At 47.1% G+C, this 18,612-nt stretch overlaps 1 non-coding gene across 1 annotated transcript; it reads left to right on the forward strand.

Moving 5' to 3' along the window:
* Positions 1-17,374: 17,374 nt before the first annotated feature.
* On the forward strand, positions 17,375-17,465 carry TRNAY-GUA (transfer RNA tyrosine (anticodon GUA)). The gene is given in 2 exon segments: positions 17,375-17,411; positions 17,430-17,465. It is a non-coding gene; the product is annotated as a tRNA-Tyr (tRNA).
* Positions 17,466-18,612: the final 1,147 nt, after the last annotated feature.

Below are 18,612 nucleotides of genomic sequence, written 5' to 3' on the forward strand. Positions count from 1 at the left end.
AAGACTAGAAAGGAAGGTGGAAAGATTTCTGCAGTGTCCATGTCGAAAAGTTTCTTGAAATTAAGGGACAAATAGTATATGGGGTTTCAATATTATGTGGAAAAAAGGACTTACAAAATGTGTAGAACTGACAGTATTTGTAACTTGTTTTATATTGGCTTTTTGGTTTGGAATTAACGATCGCTTTCTGCGGTACGCTACTCTCCGCGGCGTGGTTCATTAGTATGCTGTGAAGACGCGCTAAGTGTTTATTGATTACCTCATAACTAATAGCCAACTATACACGTATAACAACTTGGCTCCTCATTCTAGAGCTTTGTATCTTGCCAAAAGAAGCACTGCATAGCGACAAAGACGCTGGCGAAGATCAGGCTCCGCAGACTTAGTTTGCGTTGTTTTCGGAGTGTCGTTATCTCCCTGATCTCGAGCCATCTAATTGATGTCACTACCACTTCCGGTTCCGACGTTTCCATCAATCAGATGACTCTGGGTCGGGGAAATGACGACGTTTCTAAAAACGACGCAAACTCCTAATAAGGACCCAGGTGTTATATCGGCGCAACGCTTATCAAGCTTGCTGCTGTCTTGCTACTGTGTGCCGCTTGGTTACTGTGTGCCGCTATCTGATGTACGCAGTCATGGTTCGCGTGTGCGACCGTAGCGCTAGCCAACAGCATGCCTCGGTTGCACCCAGGCTTCCTTTATAAAACGAAGCCACTGAATCCTTGTTGCTTGTATGTTCGTGTTGCTGTCCGAATAAAGTCTTGCCTTCTCGGCGTCTCGGAATAACATGGCGACGAGGATGGGATCGTTCAGGAAGAGGCAGTGACCAAGCCTCCTGAAGAAACGACGACGACGCCACGGCAAGCGGGAACACCAGTGATGAAAACCACTCTGGGATCGTTGGGCGAGTTTTGCCCGGACTCTGGCAATTTCGACATCTACGTGGAAAGGTTTGACCTGTACGCAACAGCCAAGGGAATAGACACAAGTAAGAAGCTGCAAGTCTTCTTAACTGTCCTTGGTGAAAAAGCTTATGTGACTCTGCGTAGCCTTCTGCTGCCGAAGAAGCCCACGGAAGTCAAGTACGAAGAAGCTACAGATGTTCTCCGACAGCACTATGCACCAAAGTGGTCAGTGGTTACCGAACGGTATCACTTCTACCAGCGAAAGCAAGAGTCGCACGAAAGCCTGGCACAGTTCATTGTCGAGCTGAAGAGAGTGGCTGCCACATGCTCGTTTGGAAGTTTTTTGAAAGAAGCGCTCCGGGATCGACTGATTTCTGGAATGCGAGCGGATTCTATCCGATGCCGTCTTCTTGCCCTGTCTGATGATGAAGTCACCTGGGAGCGAGTTTGCAAAATTGCTACCGCCTTGGAGACTGCTCAGAAAGACACCAGAGAAATGCTACCTGAGGGGTCAACCACCAGTCCGGCGGACATCTGCTGGCATCGGGATTCCACCCCGCAAGGCCAGCGACACGCGACAAAGGAGGAGGCCCCTAGCAACGAGCAGCGTGCCCCGCAAAACGGCCCAAGGAAGCAACGTGGGAAAGGCACTGTTCGCGTCTGTCATAGATGCGGCGGACTGCATACGCCTGTGAGTTGTCCTTTCCTCAAAAGTATGTGTTTCAAATGCTCGAAGCCGGGTCATGTAGCAAAAATGTGCAAAACAAAGGTGGTGCACAAAGTTGAGGAGCCCTTGGCGGAAACTGACTTGCTTACAGTGTGTACGACGAACGAAGTTCACGGCTCACCGCCTATTGTGCTTAAAGTAAAAGTAAATGGCAAGAAGATACCGATGGAATTAGACACGGGAGCCGCTGTGACAATAATGTCTGAAAGAGACTTTGATGAAAATTTTCCAAACCGTCCATGTTCGAAAGACGACATACGTCTAGGCGTGTATAACGGTACTTCACTCAAAGTGAAAGGCGTAGCAAACGTCAAGGTGTCTTATCAGAACCGAAGCTACGATCTGCCTCTGATAATAGCAAAGCAAGAAAATGGAGCTCGCATGCCGACGCTTTTAGGTCGCGATTGGATAACGGCACTAAAAGTTGACTTGCACAATGCTGTTCAGCAGTTGCAACGTGACGTTGATAACGTGCAGGATGGCAGGCAGATGGTAGCAGCGGAAGCCGAGAACAAGTTAAAACGGCTGTACAGTGATGTGTTTGAGCCAGGTTATGGTTCTATTCAGGGATTCACTGGTAGCATCAAAATGAAAAACGATGCGCAGCCAGTTTTTTCTAAGGCGAGACCAGTACCATATGCATTGCGCGAACAGGTGGAGAATGAATTGCTTGAACTTGAGAAGGCTGGTGTGGTGTACAGAGTGAGGATCAGTGCGTGGGCTACACCGCTAGTGATCGTCCCAAAGAAAGCAGAAAAGCAGATTAGGATATGTGGGGATTACAGAGTGACTGTAAATCGGGGTATTGAACTCGACCACTATCCACTGCCTCTGCCAGAGGACATATTCGCGTCATTGGTTGGAGGGACCGTGTTCACTTTACTGGATTTGTCTAAGGCTTACCTGCAGCTTGAGCTGGATGAGCAGGCACAAGAATTGCTGACGGTGAACACGCACATGGGACTGTTCAGGTTCCGGCGACTGCCATACGGAGTGGCAAGCGCCCCTGCAATCTTTCAGGCCGTGATGGACCAGGTGTTACGAAACATACCTGGAACTGCCTGTTACCTGGACGATGTGTTAACAGCAGGTAAAGACCTGACGGAGTGCTATCACCGTTCCGAGCAAGTGCTACAAACGCTCAGTAAACACGGCATCCGGGTAAACCCAGGGAAATGCAAATTTTTCCAAGAAAATGTTTGTTACTTGGGACATGAGCTAGACAAGCATGGCGTACACCCAACACCAGAAAAAGTAAAGGCGATTCGAGAAGCGCCTCAACCAACTAACGTGACTCAACTAAAGGCATTTTTGGGTCTAGTAAACTACTACGCCAAATTTTTGCCTGACCTAGCAAACTTGCTAGAACCTCTTCATCAACTGTTGCGCAAAGGCAGCACATGGAAGTGGTCGAGCCAGTGTGACGCATGTTTCAGACGGTGTAAAAATTTGATCAGTGAAGACATGGTTTTGGAACTGTATGATGTAAAGAAAGAAATACAGCTGACATGTGACGATTCTGCTTACGGCTTAGGCGCGGTGCTGTCGCACGTGATTGAGGGCGTAGAGCGACCGATTGCGTTCGCATCTCGATCAATGACTCCTGCCGAGCGTAATTACGCGCAGGTGGAAAAAGCTATTGCTGTTGTTTTTGCAGTAAAGAAATTTCATAAATATCTGTATGGGCGTAAGTTCAACGTGATCACCGATCACCAGTCGCTCACCGCTATTTTTGAGGCAAAGCACCACACAAATGCAGTCGCTGCAGCTCGCGTGCATCGCTGGGGAATTTTCCTTGCAAACTACAACTTTCGCATTTTGCACAGAGCAGGAACAAAGATAGCCAATGCACATGGCTTATCACGCCTTTCACTGCCTGAAGCCGGTGACGAGGCAGAAGAAATATTTTATTTTTCGCCCGTTAGTGAACTCCCCTTAACTGCGAAAGATATCGAGCGGGAAACTGTGAAAGATCCAGTTCTTAGTACTGTTCGTGAAATGGTATGGCACGGATGGCCGCGTGCTGTGGACACACTTTATCAGCCTTTCTTCGTTAGGCGGTTTGAGCTTTCAGTCGATTGCGGCTGTTTGGTGTGGAACAACAGAGTCGTTGTACCACAGTCGCTTCAAAGTGAAGTTATGTGCTTGTTACATGAACAACACATCGGTATCACAAAGATGAAAGCACTTGCGAGGTCAATGGTTTGGTGGCCACAGATAGACAACTGCCTCGAACGAGCAGTGAAGCAGTGTGAAATTTGTCAAAGCACCAAATCCGTGGGGCCACTAGCGCCGCTTTCATCTTGGAAGTGGTGCACAAGCAGTTGGGAGAGGGTACATCTAGACTTTGCTGAAAAGGAAAAAAAGACGTTTCTTCTAGCTGCAGATTCCTATTCCAAATGGTTGGAAATAAAAATCATGACGTCAACGACGGCGCAAAGCACGATCGAAACGGTGCGCTCGTTGTTCGCAAGTCATGGCCTGCCGATAGAGGTAGTCACAGATAACGGGCCGCAGTTTCGTGCAAAAGAATTCGAGGAGTTTCTTTTGACAAACGGGGTCAAGCACACGCTTACTCAGCCATATCATCCTCAGTCGAACGGCTCGGCAGAACGTGCTGAAGCAATTGCTGGAAGACCAGAAGAACAAAAGTTCCAGATCACTGCAGCACAGGATAGATAACTTTCTGTTCGCTTACAGAACAACGCCGCACACATTCACCGGCCAATCGCCAGATGAACTGTTCTTGAGGAGGAAGTTGCGCACAAGGTTATCTTTGTTGAAACCGAATCTGCAAGATGCAATAAATGCCAGATCTGAGAGGAATGTTCGCAGTGCTTAAGCGAAGGAGTTCACCTCGATCATTTGTTGTTGGTGATAGTGTTTGTGCGTTCAGTGCGTGGGGAACAGGTGAAGTGGCGTCCAGGCAGGGTCGTGGATGTGAAATCGGCAATGACATACCTTGTGGTTGTAGACGGACAGACGCGATTTGTGCATGCTGATCATTTGCGACGTTCTTTTGTGAAGCCAGCTGTTGTGAACGAAAGTGATACAGATTTGCCCCTTGCAAGTGACTTGCTCGAAAGTGAACGGTCTCCTACAGCTGCCTCGAGCCAGTCAGTGTTGGATCGTAGTGATTGTGCTCCACTGGCAAGTCACGCCCAAAGTGCCTCAACGTCGGAACAAACTGATGCTGGGTTACGTGTGTTACCAAGGCACAGCGCTCGTGACAAGCGGAAGCCGGATCGTCTGACGTATGATAGATTCTGATTTTGTTGGAGGGGAAGTGTTATATCGGCGCAACGCTTATAAAGCTTGCTGCTGTCTTGCTACTGTGTGCCGCTTGGTTACTGTGTGCCGCTATCTGATGTACGCAGTCATGGTTCGCGTGTGCGACCGTAGCGCTAGCCAATAGCATGCCTCGGTTGCACCCGGGCTTCCTTTATAAAACGAAGCCACTGAATCCTTGTTGCTTGTATGTTCGTGTTGCTGTCCGAATAAAGTCTTGCCTTCTCGGCGTCTTGGAATCTGCATTTCTGTTGAAGGGCGGGGGCGAGGTTGTGCTAAAAAAAAATGGCCGCGTTAAAGCGAAGCGTTGAAGTGGTAACGCGACACGTCTACTATACACTACGCTACTGCAATTAATAAGTAAGCTTGGAATTCTTTCTACATCTACCCTACTACGATACTTTAATTCATAAGTAGTAGCGAGCTGCCTTTTCCCTTTCATACTAGAGTAACATACACATTTAGTTAATGCACACAGCTGAACTAAGGTGGGAAGGAAAGAGAAAGTAATTTAATGACTTATAAGGTGGAGACGGTGGTCGGCGGTTAGGTGATCCTGGTCTTCTGCTCCACATTGGGAAAAGGGGAATAGGGAAGTGAAAGAACTGTTAGAGTGCGGACGGAAGATGATGATGTTACAGTGCAATGAATTGCTTGTCATGACCCGAAAAATAAACCACACCAGCCACTCAATGCCTCGCACTGGGCGAAAAGTATCGTGGAACACGCATGAGTGCAAGGAACTAAGCAGAAGACTGGTGTGGATGACGACGCAGAAAACAGTTGCAAAGCTGTGCGATTTAGGAAGGAATATGAAAATCATATCCCTGCTAGCTTTATGGTCTGACACCTTTTTCGCGTTGCCTTGTCATCGAGAGTTACCGGCATGCATTTCTATCCTTGCATGGCCCGAGCGAAGGTATAGCGTGGTACAAGCAGTATCCAGAAAAAATATCATGGAGAGAACTAACATCTGTCACCCTACTGTTTGGACAGGATCAGACAGCTCCAGTTCAAAGTTTGATGCTATAGAACTTCGGCAGGCACCAGTGCATCAAATAATAAGAGTCGCATGCCTGGGCTACAGTGCGAAAGCTGCGCATTTTAATGACGGTTGGAGTACAGCATCATCCCTATCGCAGTAAGTCCACTCTCCAGGTGAGAGCCGAACGTGAACATTGTACACCGCGTAAAAAAGAACAACTTACTTGAACCCCACATCTCGGGTTGTCCGGAAGCAGCTCTTCTCTGCCTGTGTCGGCCACAGGAGTACGACTCTCTCCACGCTTCCTATTCGGTAATTCTACTTCTACTCTCCGCAAACAGCGCGCCTTCTCGCAAACAAGCGCCACACCCACTCAGGAAAAGGAGCGACTGCACGCTACGGGCGAAGCCCATCAGTCGTACAGGCGTGTCCCGAATGAGGAACAACCCAGATTTCGCTCATAAAGTTTACGCTTTAGGCGGTGGCTTGCAGTTGCGCAGGGCCCGAATCGCCCACCCAGCGATTATCGATCGAAACTATAGCTGACATACAGCGAGCGTATACGGCCTTCGAGTACAAGTTTCTGGTGAATGCCTCCACTGCATTGCATGTACTCACCGATGTCGCAACACACATCAATTTGCGCTACGAGTCCCGGTGGCTGCGTTGAGCCTGCACTGCCTCTGTTCTGAGTCTGGTTCGGAGTTTATCAACCCCGACGTGGCGCCTAAACGATCTTGATAACGTCATACACCGGATTATTGCTTTAGTTAGGAAATATTGGACAAAATGAGCCACAGATTTGCAAATAAGCACAATTTATTATTTTCAGGTTCCACCAAAAATGCAACTGATTTGCAGAAGGGAACGAAGGTATATGATGCTTCAGTCTTCACACTTTATTTTACCGTGCTTTAACTTGCATATAAGATGAATAAGAAGACAGCGTCGAAGTTTTTACATAATACCAAACAAAGTTTATGGCCATATTAAATAAGCCTGCTTACAGAGCGAAGCTCCGTTACTCTTCAACGCGACTAGCTTTTCGTCTTCTCTTCAAAGCCGCTCGTCCAACCACATCTGCCAGAGGGTCTGAAGCAGCCTGCCGCCTACGCGACAGAGTAACTGCTGATGGTGCCATGTAGACGACCTTGTTGTGTTGTGCTTTCTTCCATTCCGAAATTGGTTGCGAACAGACACGGTCGCTCGATGCTTCCATCGAGCGGCCGTGGGACAGCGCTCCGCTTCTTAGCGAATAGCAAGTCACGTGGTTGGTCACGTGGCCGCAGCTAGCAAGGTGGCAGCCATCGCAGCGGCTGTCAGCTCTATGGTGGCAGCTGTGGGGATCGAGTGACGTGGTATGACGTCACGACGTGCCTACGGTGAACCGTCGCTTGAAGGTCAAATTATCTCCGTCAGTGACCTTGTCAAAAATGGTGTTGTACAGGTTTTCGCTCCAAAAAGCAGTTTTTTCCCAGGAAAATTTATTCAAGAGCTACATTATGTACTACATGACGGTATCGGTGACATCATTCATTTTTATTACAAAACAGGGCACCTGTTTCAAATATAGCTTTCCAGCGTCGTCATCACTGCGCGCGCACGTAGCGGCATGGAGTCGAAGAAGCTGTTATTCAATTATTCAACTTCTGCAGTCGTTAGGAAAATTTAGCACAGCGTTAGCGTGATGTCGTAAATAAACGAAATTCACGTTAGTGTGCCTTAAGAAACTTATCCGCAGTAGTAGTATAGCGTTCAAAAACCATTAAACGTGGTCTACTTCGCATGGAGGTAGGTAAAGTGCCCGTTTAGGTGGTTTCTGCTGTCTCTGAGAAATAAATTTAATATTATCTGTCAGATTACTTCAGAGCCAACTAATACAACACTCATTTCTGTCATAAAAATATCCTGGCAATGCGTCGGAAACTAAAATATGCGGAATAATAAACGTACATACGTAAGCCAAGCGACGCCATGTAATTAAAGATATGCGAAATAAAAACCTTTAGAACAAGTATACTTTCCTTCATATGAAATGTAATATTGGAATTGTTTTCGTGAATTGGCTATGTGTTGCCTTATTTAATTCCTGAAATAAATAAAACGCCGTCACAAAGATTCCAATCTATTGTTATTATGTCCAACCAGTTGTGCGCCGTTCTGAGCAGTTGCAGGCGGTAGCTTTGACATGGAGGCCCCACTAGCATAGGCGTCGAATACGGAGGATCTTAACCCCCCCCTCCCCCCCCCCCCCGAAGGCTGAGATATGGGGTCAGAGGGTAGCATATCTTCTGCTATGGACTGGCACATTTACGCGGGCGACGGGCAGCCACCGAGAGCGATGTCCAGCCGCACACTTCACGACAGGAACGGCGAAGTGCACTGTAACGGAAAAAAGCAGACAGCAAAGTAAAATAGACAAACTCTTCCAATCAGCCACTTTATATCAGACCCAACGTACCGTTCGTCACTTGTCACAAAGTTCTTGTGAGTCACTGCCGCGCACAGATTTTTTATGATTCGATCACACCACATATGTTAAATTACTGAAAACCACCTTCCCTAGACAGTATGTAAATAAGCGATATTTGCTTTGCTTTTCGCCAGTCACTGTCTGCATTTTTGCACCATGACTTTGTTTCCATGGTGTCCTAGTTTACTGGTCGAAAATTTGTACTACTTTCACTATGCTATAAGCAGCTTTGCTAATGTTTGTACTGTGTACTAGTCACTGCTCGGAAATTTTGTATTGTATTGCGTTTTTTATCGCTAAAAATTCCTCTGTTTAATTTTATGTGATGCTTCGGAGAATGGGGGTATTGAAATAAATAAATAATTATTCCAAGTTGGCCAAAACAACATATCATGTGATGGCGGCATTAAACCAATTCACCATTGTTATTTTCGGATGCTTAGAAAAAATTAGGGGCACAACTATTTGCAGATCTCTTATTTCCCGTCATTAGGCAACAATATATGTAAGAAATTGAAATAAGTTTAAGTGATCAAGCATCCACGTTTTCTTCGATCTTACGTGAAATCACCCGATCCATTTCTCCAGCGTAACTAGTTACCAGGCGCCATCTTTCATATGTTAGGCAATATCAGCTATGCCTTGTCACACAGCACCTTATCCCCGTATTTAAGGAACCTAAAACCAGGAATCGTTTTCAATGTTAGTCCGTGTTGCGATGCTATACAGTTTTAAAATCTAGAAAAAAGAAGTCCAAATTTTGATGCCCTCGCGCTGGCAGCATTGCATAATATTCAAACACGTTGTTGTTGTTGTGGCTGTAGGAAGTAGGAAAAGAAAATGCACGGGCCTGCTAATAGCTCTGTAGCTGAGCCACCTCCGCTGCCTCGTGCAGACAGAAGAGAAAATAGAGAAGAAAGAAAAGGAAGAGGGAGAGAAAGACGCGCGCCGCTACATTAGCCGTCGTCCACCACCGAAACGGTGGCGGGTGCAATGACGGCCTACAACAGATAAAAATTCTCCGGCAGGCTAGCCCCCGCCGCAAGCGGCGGGGAGCTACCTGCCCTAAACGCACTGGGAGGCCCCTGTATCATGAAGATCGGCGCGCATATATTTGTCAAGCCGCCACGCGAAGGAAGCGCGCGCGCCACGGACGTTCGAGAAGCTTGGAGAAGTCGCCCCACTTAACGCGTTGAGAGTATGTAACCTAGCGACCTAGCGCGCACTTGGCTTCACCCTCTCCTCATCGCTCGGAAGCGCCGGCGAGTTTCAGACGTTTCTGCGGCACCTGACCAATTACGACGCGCGTCTCGGCGTGAGGTAGGGAGGACACTTGTGCTGTAAAAGCTATGGGTATGTGCGCATCTACTTTGGCGCGCTGTAACGGACAGACGCGGCAGGGTTTTTGATCCCATTATTATGAAAACAGCGAATTCAATCTTCTTTCTTTGAATATAGGGGTACAACTTTGTTAACTGCGTTTTAATGGCAGCAGAGACGCAGGGGGCGATGCCAGCTAAATATGCAGTTATGATTCCATGTTTGAAAATTGGATGCAACAATTTTTTTCGCAAATTTCTCTTCTTAACCGATGTCACCGCTTTTCCCCACCTTCCCGCTGCAAAGAACTGGTCTGCAATTATGCGTCTCTTGCGGAGCCACAAGCATGTTACCGTGGAGGCGCTGCTAGCGTAATCTACTGGTACGACCTGTTATGAGGTCGATCGCTCGAGCGTGCCGAAGCTTTCCTCTTAATTAGTAGCGCTTAGCACTCTCGACCAGAGCTTCAATCACTGTCTCTGAGTGCCCCCAGCAGCGGCCTTTACTACTCATCGAAACAAGACCCCCAGAACAAGATTTACCAACCTCTGTACACCTGCCCGGAATCGGCTGGGCCTGTCCGTGTTTTCTGTGTACGACTCTCGCAATACTCTATATGCGCGTAGTATTGCTGCTTTCTTTTTCGATTTCTTTGAGCTAAATTGGGGGGTGGGGGGGTTGAGTTCAGGGAGGGTAGTAGTGTGACAGCAAGGGTTTTTAGCGGTGTTATCGCCATCACTGGAGCTGCGCAGTGGCGACGATAGCAGACCGCTACGCCCGCTGCTGCGGTCTTCAGTGTTCCCCACAAATTTGGAATTTGTGCACCTCCGCCCCCCGCCAATGTGCCCAACTCAAAACACTCTTTCTTTATACAGTGGTCTCATACACGAAGCTGATGAGATACGCGTACTCGAACTTTGCATCCACAAACACAGACAGTCAGACACTTCATTGGCCAAACTCCGTAATGTTGGGGGCCAGGTGGGCTGCATGATCCGCCGGGTTTCAAACAAACTCGGGGGGTTACAAAGTAAGGATGCCTTGCGGCTGGCAAACGCCTTCGTGACCAGTCGGATTCTCTATTTGACACCTTATCTCCACCTACAGAGATAAGAGAAGGATGCCCTTGAGGTCATTCTTCGCAAAATTATTAAGCCTGCCCTAGACCTATCAATACTTCAAACAGCCGTCTTATAGCCCTTGGGTTGTGAATACTTTCCAGGAGCTCCGGGAGGCGCACTTTACAAGCCAGTACACGCCTTTATCGAAAACGGAGTCGGGACGCCGCCTTCTTGCTCAACTCCGTATCGAACACACCAATCTCATAGAAGACAGGTTTCGCATCCCAAAACTGTGGAGGCGCGCCCTCCCTCTGTGTGTGGCCTCTTCCAGCCAATATGTCACACGAAGATCATAATGGTCGGCGCTTGGCACTAGCGCAAGCCCTAGCCCGACATTATGGCAACAAACAGGTGTATACTACGTGGACGCCGCCGGCCTTCACCACGGGGGATGGTACACGGCCGCTGTAGTTCACAACAGCAAAACGGTTAACGGTCTCACCTTCAGAGCCCACAGTACAACACACGCAGAAGAGGTGGCGATTGCTCGCGCGGCCTCACACTCAGATTCAAAATACATAATTATCGACTCGCGAGGAGCCTGTCGGAACGTCAAACAAGGGTGGACTCCCTTCCTAGCCTATAAATCTACTTAAATTGCATACGTGATACGGACCCCGCAAACCGTTACCTTAAATGAGCCCCTGCTCATCAGGGTTTGGCAGGAAACCAGGCAGCAGACGCCGACGCCCGCGTGATTTCTCACCGGGCTGTTTCCTCTTACCCACCCGATCAGGAACCCGATTTTAATTCGGTCTACACCTTCAAAGATATCACGACGTACTATCAAAATTGTCATCGCCTTTACCCCAGCCCATGTAAAGGCCTCAGAAAGGCGGATGAGCGGCTCCTCCTCCGCCTTTTCATCACATTGCTATGCCCGGCAGCCCTAAAACATTTTCACCCCTCCTTTAGTGGCAGCTATTCGCACTGTGGAGCGGTGTCTTCTGACATCTATCACATGGTGTGGGCCTGCCCCTCCAAACCGACTATTCCACCCATCCCCAACCCAACCCGTGAGGACTTAGAGGCGATCCTGCTCGGCTTCCACGAATTACGGGCCCAACAAGCCTTAGTCGGGCGCGCCCGGGTGGCGGCAACCGCCACTGGGGTCCCAAACTAGGGACCTCCACCTAGTGCTTGTAAGGACTGGTCCCTTATGGGCTGATCCAAGCATACCGCCTGGCCCTTGTAAGCCAATAAATGCTCTTACCACCACCACCTTGCTCGTGGACGATGCCGGCGTCGATGCCTGAAGCTACACATTCACCGTTTAGAACAAAATCGGAGTTGTTCGAACATGTAACAGTTAACATCTCTTGCTAGCAGTCGAAAGTACGCTCGTCTTTGTTTAATTCATAAAATAATGTTTCATAACCGCAGTCTGCGCAGCGATCTTATACATCTCCCATCCTATGTTTCGTCACGAGTTGATCATTCACATAAAATCGGTATTACTTTTTTTAAAACTAAACATGCAGCCGTGTCTCTCCTCCCGCGAACAGCAAAGGACTGAAACCACCTTCCTGGAACTACTGCTTCCATCATTCATCATCAGCGTTTTTGTTCCGTGTTAGCTAATATTGTATGATTAGAATTGTAACACCCTGTACATAACTACAAATCTACTGCACTGTATATATATATATCTATTGCATTCTACCACTCCCCTCTTAAATGCCCTCGGGCCTTGAGGGTAAAATAAATGAAATGAAATGAAACCTGTTGTTCTTGTCCGCCGATGCTCGCCACGTTCTTTAGGAGCCAAGTCTCGTCTTTCTACATATAAATCTTTTAGCATTATTAATGATCTGGCTGTATAGAAGTTCCGTTCACCTATTTCGCCGATATCTGTCTGAAGTCATTGCCAATTTAAACATCGCATTTTAGATGGGGATCGATCCCACTATGACCTTTGGGTCCAGAGTCAAACCATATACTCCTATAAACCACACAGCCACATTCGTACTGCTAGGCTAGAACAGGTCTTTCATGTCGGGAGTTGTTTGACGTGATGTGGCTGATTCCAGTTTTACGCTAAATGAGTATGTGCGACCCCAAACCGAAGCACCTAATCGCGTTTTCCTGATTACGTTAGATTGCATGTCATTTTCATTTGGTGGCATTAAGTGCGTGAGTCATTCATACACTCTAAGCAAGCTGGAGTGCTAAACGAAAACCATTTCCCTTGCCCCACGTGCAGAAAAACAGTTCACCGTTTTATCGGAAAGAATAGAAGCACTCGATGAACGTCACCCAAATATCGTGCTCGAAATGGAACAACGAATTCACTGAATCGCTCAGGATGGTGCTGCATGCTGTATCTTGGCAACGATAGATTCCTAGGAACGACAAGTGGAGCCGTAGACAACATACGGTTGATAAGACGCTGTTGCGCCCGGGCAAGCGATTCCAGCTAAGACGAATACCAAATTTCTGCGACTGACGCCCCTTTAGAAGCGCCGGTGCTGTGACGCAAAAGAGCGACACACTGCAACGAAGCATTGGCAAACTTTATGTTGAGACATGCCCGCGAATTCCCAGACAACCTGGCGTTGGTCTCCTGAGGAGGAACTCTCTGGCGCCGGCAGATTTGAAGCAGGTGATCATGCAGCGCGTGCTGATTGGACCTCTTGGGCCGCCGTTAAGTGCTGCCTCCGGATTAGGCAATTTCAGTGGCAATGGTTTCCCGCTAGTGGCTACATGACGAACCAAGGCTGCAGTTTTCGCTGACATGCAGCGGCGGCCTGGCGGATCTGGCGGGGATCTTTCAAGCACGCAAACAGACGAAAATGACGTCTGGCGTTAGTGCTGCTGCAGCCAATGGAGCTGAAGAAAATAAGAAAAACGTAGAGGCCGGCAGTACCGCTGCGTTTATAAATGTCACAACCAAGAAGGTTTAGATAGCTAGGAAAGACTGTCACGAGCGTCCGTCGACTGCAGTGCCGCTCGCAAGGAGAGGGCGCGACGTATAGTCTCCGCGGCAGGCGCTGTGCGAGAGCAGTCCCGTATGGCTAGTAGCATTCGGCCCCTGTGATGATCTTGTCCACTACAATGCCCTGTGAATAGTGTATTCGCCGCGAGATCGACCTAGAGGTGGCGCCACCGTCACTCCGGTAGTGTGGATCGGCAGCCGGCGGCGCTCGCAGAAACGCACGCTGCGTAGGTCTGCTTCTGAGTTTACGGCGGGTTTGTTAGCGATGAAAACGTGTCTTCTGCAGTATTTCTGCAATATTGCAGAAAAAGATCCAAGGATTTCGCCAATGCAGCAGAAGAAGAGCGGATTTTAGGAAAACAAAGCACGCAACCACCAGACTTCCAGATTTACTTCGCACGTTTCTTGCTCTGTACCGCGCTCACGCGCCTAATGCTTGGGCCTGCCTAATGACAGCTTTGTTTTTCTTATAGACTTTTAAACAGTTTGCGCGTGTCTCGTGCGAGTGAGACCGGCGAATTTAGTGTCAAGTCCGCGCAGAAACCTGCAATACGTTAGATTGAATCGAGAAAGCCTGGTTCATTATATCGTACTTGACTCGATAATTAAGAAGGTTAAATGTAGCACTGGCAGCGCACTGCATAGCGAGTTGCTTTATACTGAGTGCACATCAACTCTGGCCCCCAGACAACCATGCACAAGTATTCCCCAAAAATGAGATCACACCGAGAATATACAGGAAACCTCGCCGGACAGGAAAGCTGATTGTTCACGTGTACAGCGCTGAGTGGATTGAATTTGCCGAGATGCTTTTTTGCGGCCACAGACATAGAATGTGATGTATTACTGCATGCGCCACTAACTGTAAATGATTTTCTGAAACCGAGGAAAGTATAAGGGATTTCTGATGTGTGTCATATTAATGTATAACGGTAAATTAGTAGTGTAATTATTTTGTTTTGCAATGCCAATAAATTTTTCCGTGTGAGAGAACTTTTACACACTTGACACAATTTACAATAATCAGCGATTAATTTTCAGTAAAGTTAAAGTGCAAGCTACGAATTACTCGCTGCGAAGACATCGTTATAAACTGCGCATGGGCACTGTCATGTTCTGGGAAGCAATTTTACAGGCTGAAAATTTCTTTGTCGCTAATTATTTAGCAGTGACTAAATCTTATGCGAAGTAAAATATTAGGGTTGCTTCCAAAACAGATGCCGGATATAAAACTATTCCGAAAGAAATGGAGGTCATCTTATCATGCGATTATAAAGATGTATTTATTCCCGAACTAAACACTGATATTTAAGCCCGCATGAAGCTGTTTTACTCCCCTTGTCAGTAACGACGAGTTTGCTCGGAAGACAGCACTTGGACTAAAAGGGATTATAATAATTATAATAGGCTACCATTAAAGTACATTAATCTAGGTGCATTATGTAATATTTAGAGTAAAAATTAGGTGCAGGGAATATGTTTCTGAAACATTCGAACATTTCTCTAATGCAAAATGTGCTCACTAAAACTTTTACGGATGCACAGAAGCCTTCAACAACAAAAAAAAAAAGGAGAAAAGAAATGCATATTGGCCCAGGTTTAACGCATAAAAGCGGCATCGGCTATGACGGATGATTACAGAGGCTGGTTTCGGTGTCGTTTTTTTTTTCATTATTAACACCACATTTACCACGTGGGATTGTTTATTGTGCAGTCAAATCCCACAGCAGAGGAGCACCTTTCGAAACGGTTGTGATTGAATCCCCCGTTCTCAAAACCAGCAGTCGAGCGCCCTTACCATTGAGACACCGCGACAGAGGTCCAAAAGCAAAAAAAAAAAAATAAATAAATAAATAAAAATAAGTACTCACACAACTCTATCGTGAATACAGAAGGCATATAGTAGGAGAGTGGTCTGTTCAAACTGCATTCTACTATATGAAGCAGTCCGCGGTGACATATGTTTCAGTAGCTGCGCTATTCCAAAGAAACGGGAATATGCGATTTCTGAGCGTTTGCATTAACTTTTATTGACGGCAGCGACCTGTTTTGCTTTGACACGGCGGTAACGACAGCACCACTTCGTTTGAGACATTGCATGTCAAAGGATCTCAAGCGCCGAAGACCGCGATGAATGATGTCCTTATCCAAGCATGACATGCTCGATACGGACAAGTATTTTTTTTTAATGAAGCGTGGGGTTATAGACTGTTCATATTTATTTTGCAAGAAGCATATAGGTAAGCAAAAGCTCACAGGAACCGCGAAACAAAAGAACACTCCTGTACACGCCGCATGCGCGCGCGTAAATCAGTGCGGGCTGGCACGCGACGCGAAAACGCATCCACATTGAGTAGGTTTCGCCGCTGAGCCGCAAGGTGACGACTCTGCTCGATCTCGAGGCCAATAAAGATGCCTTTTGTTCATCTCATCGACGCTGGCTTGGAGTCATCACTACCGCCAAGGGAGCTGGTAGCTCTCGATCACGAAATGATGAGGAGTACCAAGGGACCGACTCTTGGCACAACAAAGACGATACAATTGAACGCCGACGAACTTCTTCGGTGCTGCAAATCCTGAGCTTTCTTTTAAGGCGAAAGCCTTTAATGGCTCATACTGTCAGCCACGATTCTTTCCCGCTATAGCTAATGTGAAGTCACATCCGGTTAGGCGACAATTTCGAAAATTTAGTCAGCAGGAGTTTGTTCAATAAAACTAATGACGTAATTGACGTAACTCGACAATTTAATAGTGACAATATCATAACATTATTTGGTCATTAGTAAAATGTCAATTAATTATTTTCCTTAATTAGCAATCAACTAGTAATAATTTATTAAACATCCTATCTGCACCGGAAATCGAGCCTCCATACCTCGTATCCCCAGCCAAGCGCTTTAACCAACTATGCCATCACATCATAATTCTGCTTGTCTACCGTGCAGATGATAGTAGCGATGACAATGACGCAATTAGTGATAATGACAATGATGACATTAGCGATGATGATGACGGTGTATTTATTTGATAAGATAATGAGCGCAAACGGGATTCATCGTGTGCATCAGAGCAACTCTTAGTCTTTCGCATTTCTGCAGCGTAAATTGCGCAGTGCTCTGGAATGTTTTGCAGTGAGAGCCTGCAGAGCCTGAACTCACGACAGTGCATGGTTTCGTCATAGTCCGCGGTGAGGAGTTGAAGAAGGGGCGTGTCGCATATAAGAGGCAAACACACGTGAAAATCGTGGGGCGGGGTGCAGCGAAGAAACGAAACTTTACACAGAAGCCGCTAGGCAACTCGAATGTAGGCATTCCTTAACTAGTGCTCCTTTATATCTTTCTGCTCACTTCTCTGTCCATTCCTTCAATCCGTAGTTCAGAGCAAGGCGGCTTTGCAGAACTTGTTTTCCTTAAAATCATTTTCATCTGCAATGAAAAAGAAAACCAAAGCGAAGAAAAACGAAACTCGCAATACGCAGTGCGAGAAGGTGAACTGAGCAAACCGCTCGCGGCCATTGTCCTGTCAAGAGTAAAACGATACGCTGCCACGCTAGCTTGTTGTGGAAAGGGGGCAGAGAGGACGCGCTTGAAGAAAACAAGCCGGTTTTATCTCCGTCCCCGTCGATAGCTCAGTTGGTAGAGCGGTGGACTGTAGAGGTTTCCTACTGCGGACATCCATAGGTCGCTGGTTCGAATCCGGCTCGACGGAGGTATATTTTTTATTATTTGCTCCGCGAACTACACTTTACAGTGGTAACAATTATCCGACTAAACCTATCTACTCAACTTTGTATTCAAAGGTGCTATCGACCGTCATTTGCTTGGAGGACGCCATTACGTTCCCTCATCAATGCGTATATTTTTAGCATGGACACGAGATATACGCGTTATGAGGTTATGGCTTACCTGCCTGGATCGTGTATTAGACGGTTGGGGTCGGAAGCCGACACTTGAGTCCTTCCGAAATGGCACTGCTGCACCAAGCTCTTCAGCTCGGGAAATGCCGCATATTACCGCCCTAAACGAAGACGTTAAATACTGAGCTTCTCTGGCGAGAGCTGTCCTTTATCACTGCCGCGCCCGACTCAGGTTGCGTAGTACATGTGCCACTCGCATGCGTTGCCCGCTCCTAACGTGGTGGCTACACTAGCGAGGTAACGGCAAGCTAAAACGTTTGAGAAGTCATGCGCGCTGAATACTTACCACTCATGTGCCCGAATGCAGCGATATGCATTTATAGCTATAGTCTAAGTTCTCTGTGAGGGCAAGAGGCACCTAAAACAGAATCCATACTGCGCTTTTCGCCATGTGTAAAAATCATCGTAAAATAAGAAATCCAAAATGCAACGTACGTTGCCAGCAAAGTCAGTCACGAATTCCGCAATGGGACTGTTTAACTGACGGACTTGTAAGTGCTTAGTCTAATTTCTCTCTGTCAGACTGAATGAGGCGGAGATTAGGGACTATGTGAATCTGCTTAGTGTAAAGGCATGGATAAGACTACAAATGTCTGCCTCTTTCATTCCTCTCTTTCTAACCGTTTCTCTTTTTTTTTTTTGTGTGTGTGTGTGTGTGTGTATCAGTCTAGTTATTTGTTGCACAGTCATTTACGGCCTGTTGATAGTGGCTGCTCTGGATGTAACAGCCCGAGTACTCTAATAGCATCGACTGTAGGTATGGGTATAGCAGGCGTTGGTAGAACCCTCGCAGGACGACTGTCTCCTTTGTCTTGCGTTCCTTCTGAAAGTTAGTAGCTCAAATTTAGGTTGTGAGCATTTAAGCCCAATTTAGTTAGCATATGACTGGACTAAGTTCACTGCTTCTTGCAGCGTTTCGTCACTACTTTGAAACGTGAT

The sequence above is a fragment of the Amblyomma maculatum genome, chromosome 3, assembly GCF_055883805.1.
Source record: "Amblyomma maculatum isolate TAMU_Amacu chromosome 3, ASM5588380v1, whole genome shotgun sequence".
NCBI classification, from domain to species: domain Eukaryota; kingdom Metazoa; phylum Arthropoda; class Arachnida; order Ixodida; family Ixodidae; genus Amblyomma; species Amblyomma maculatum.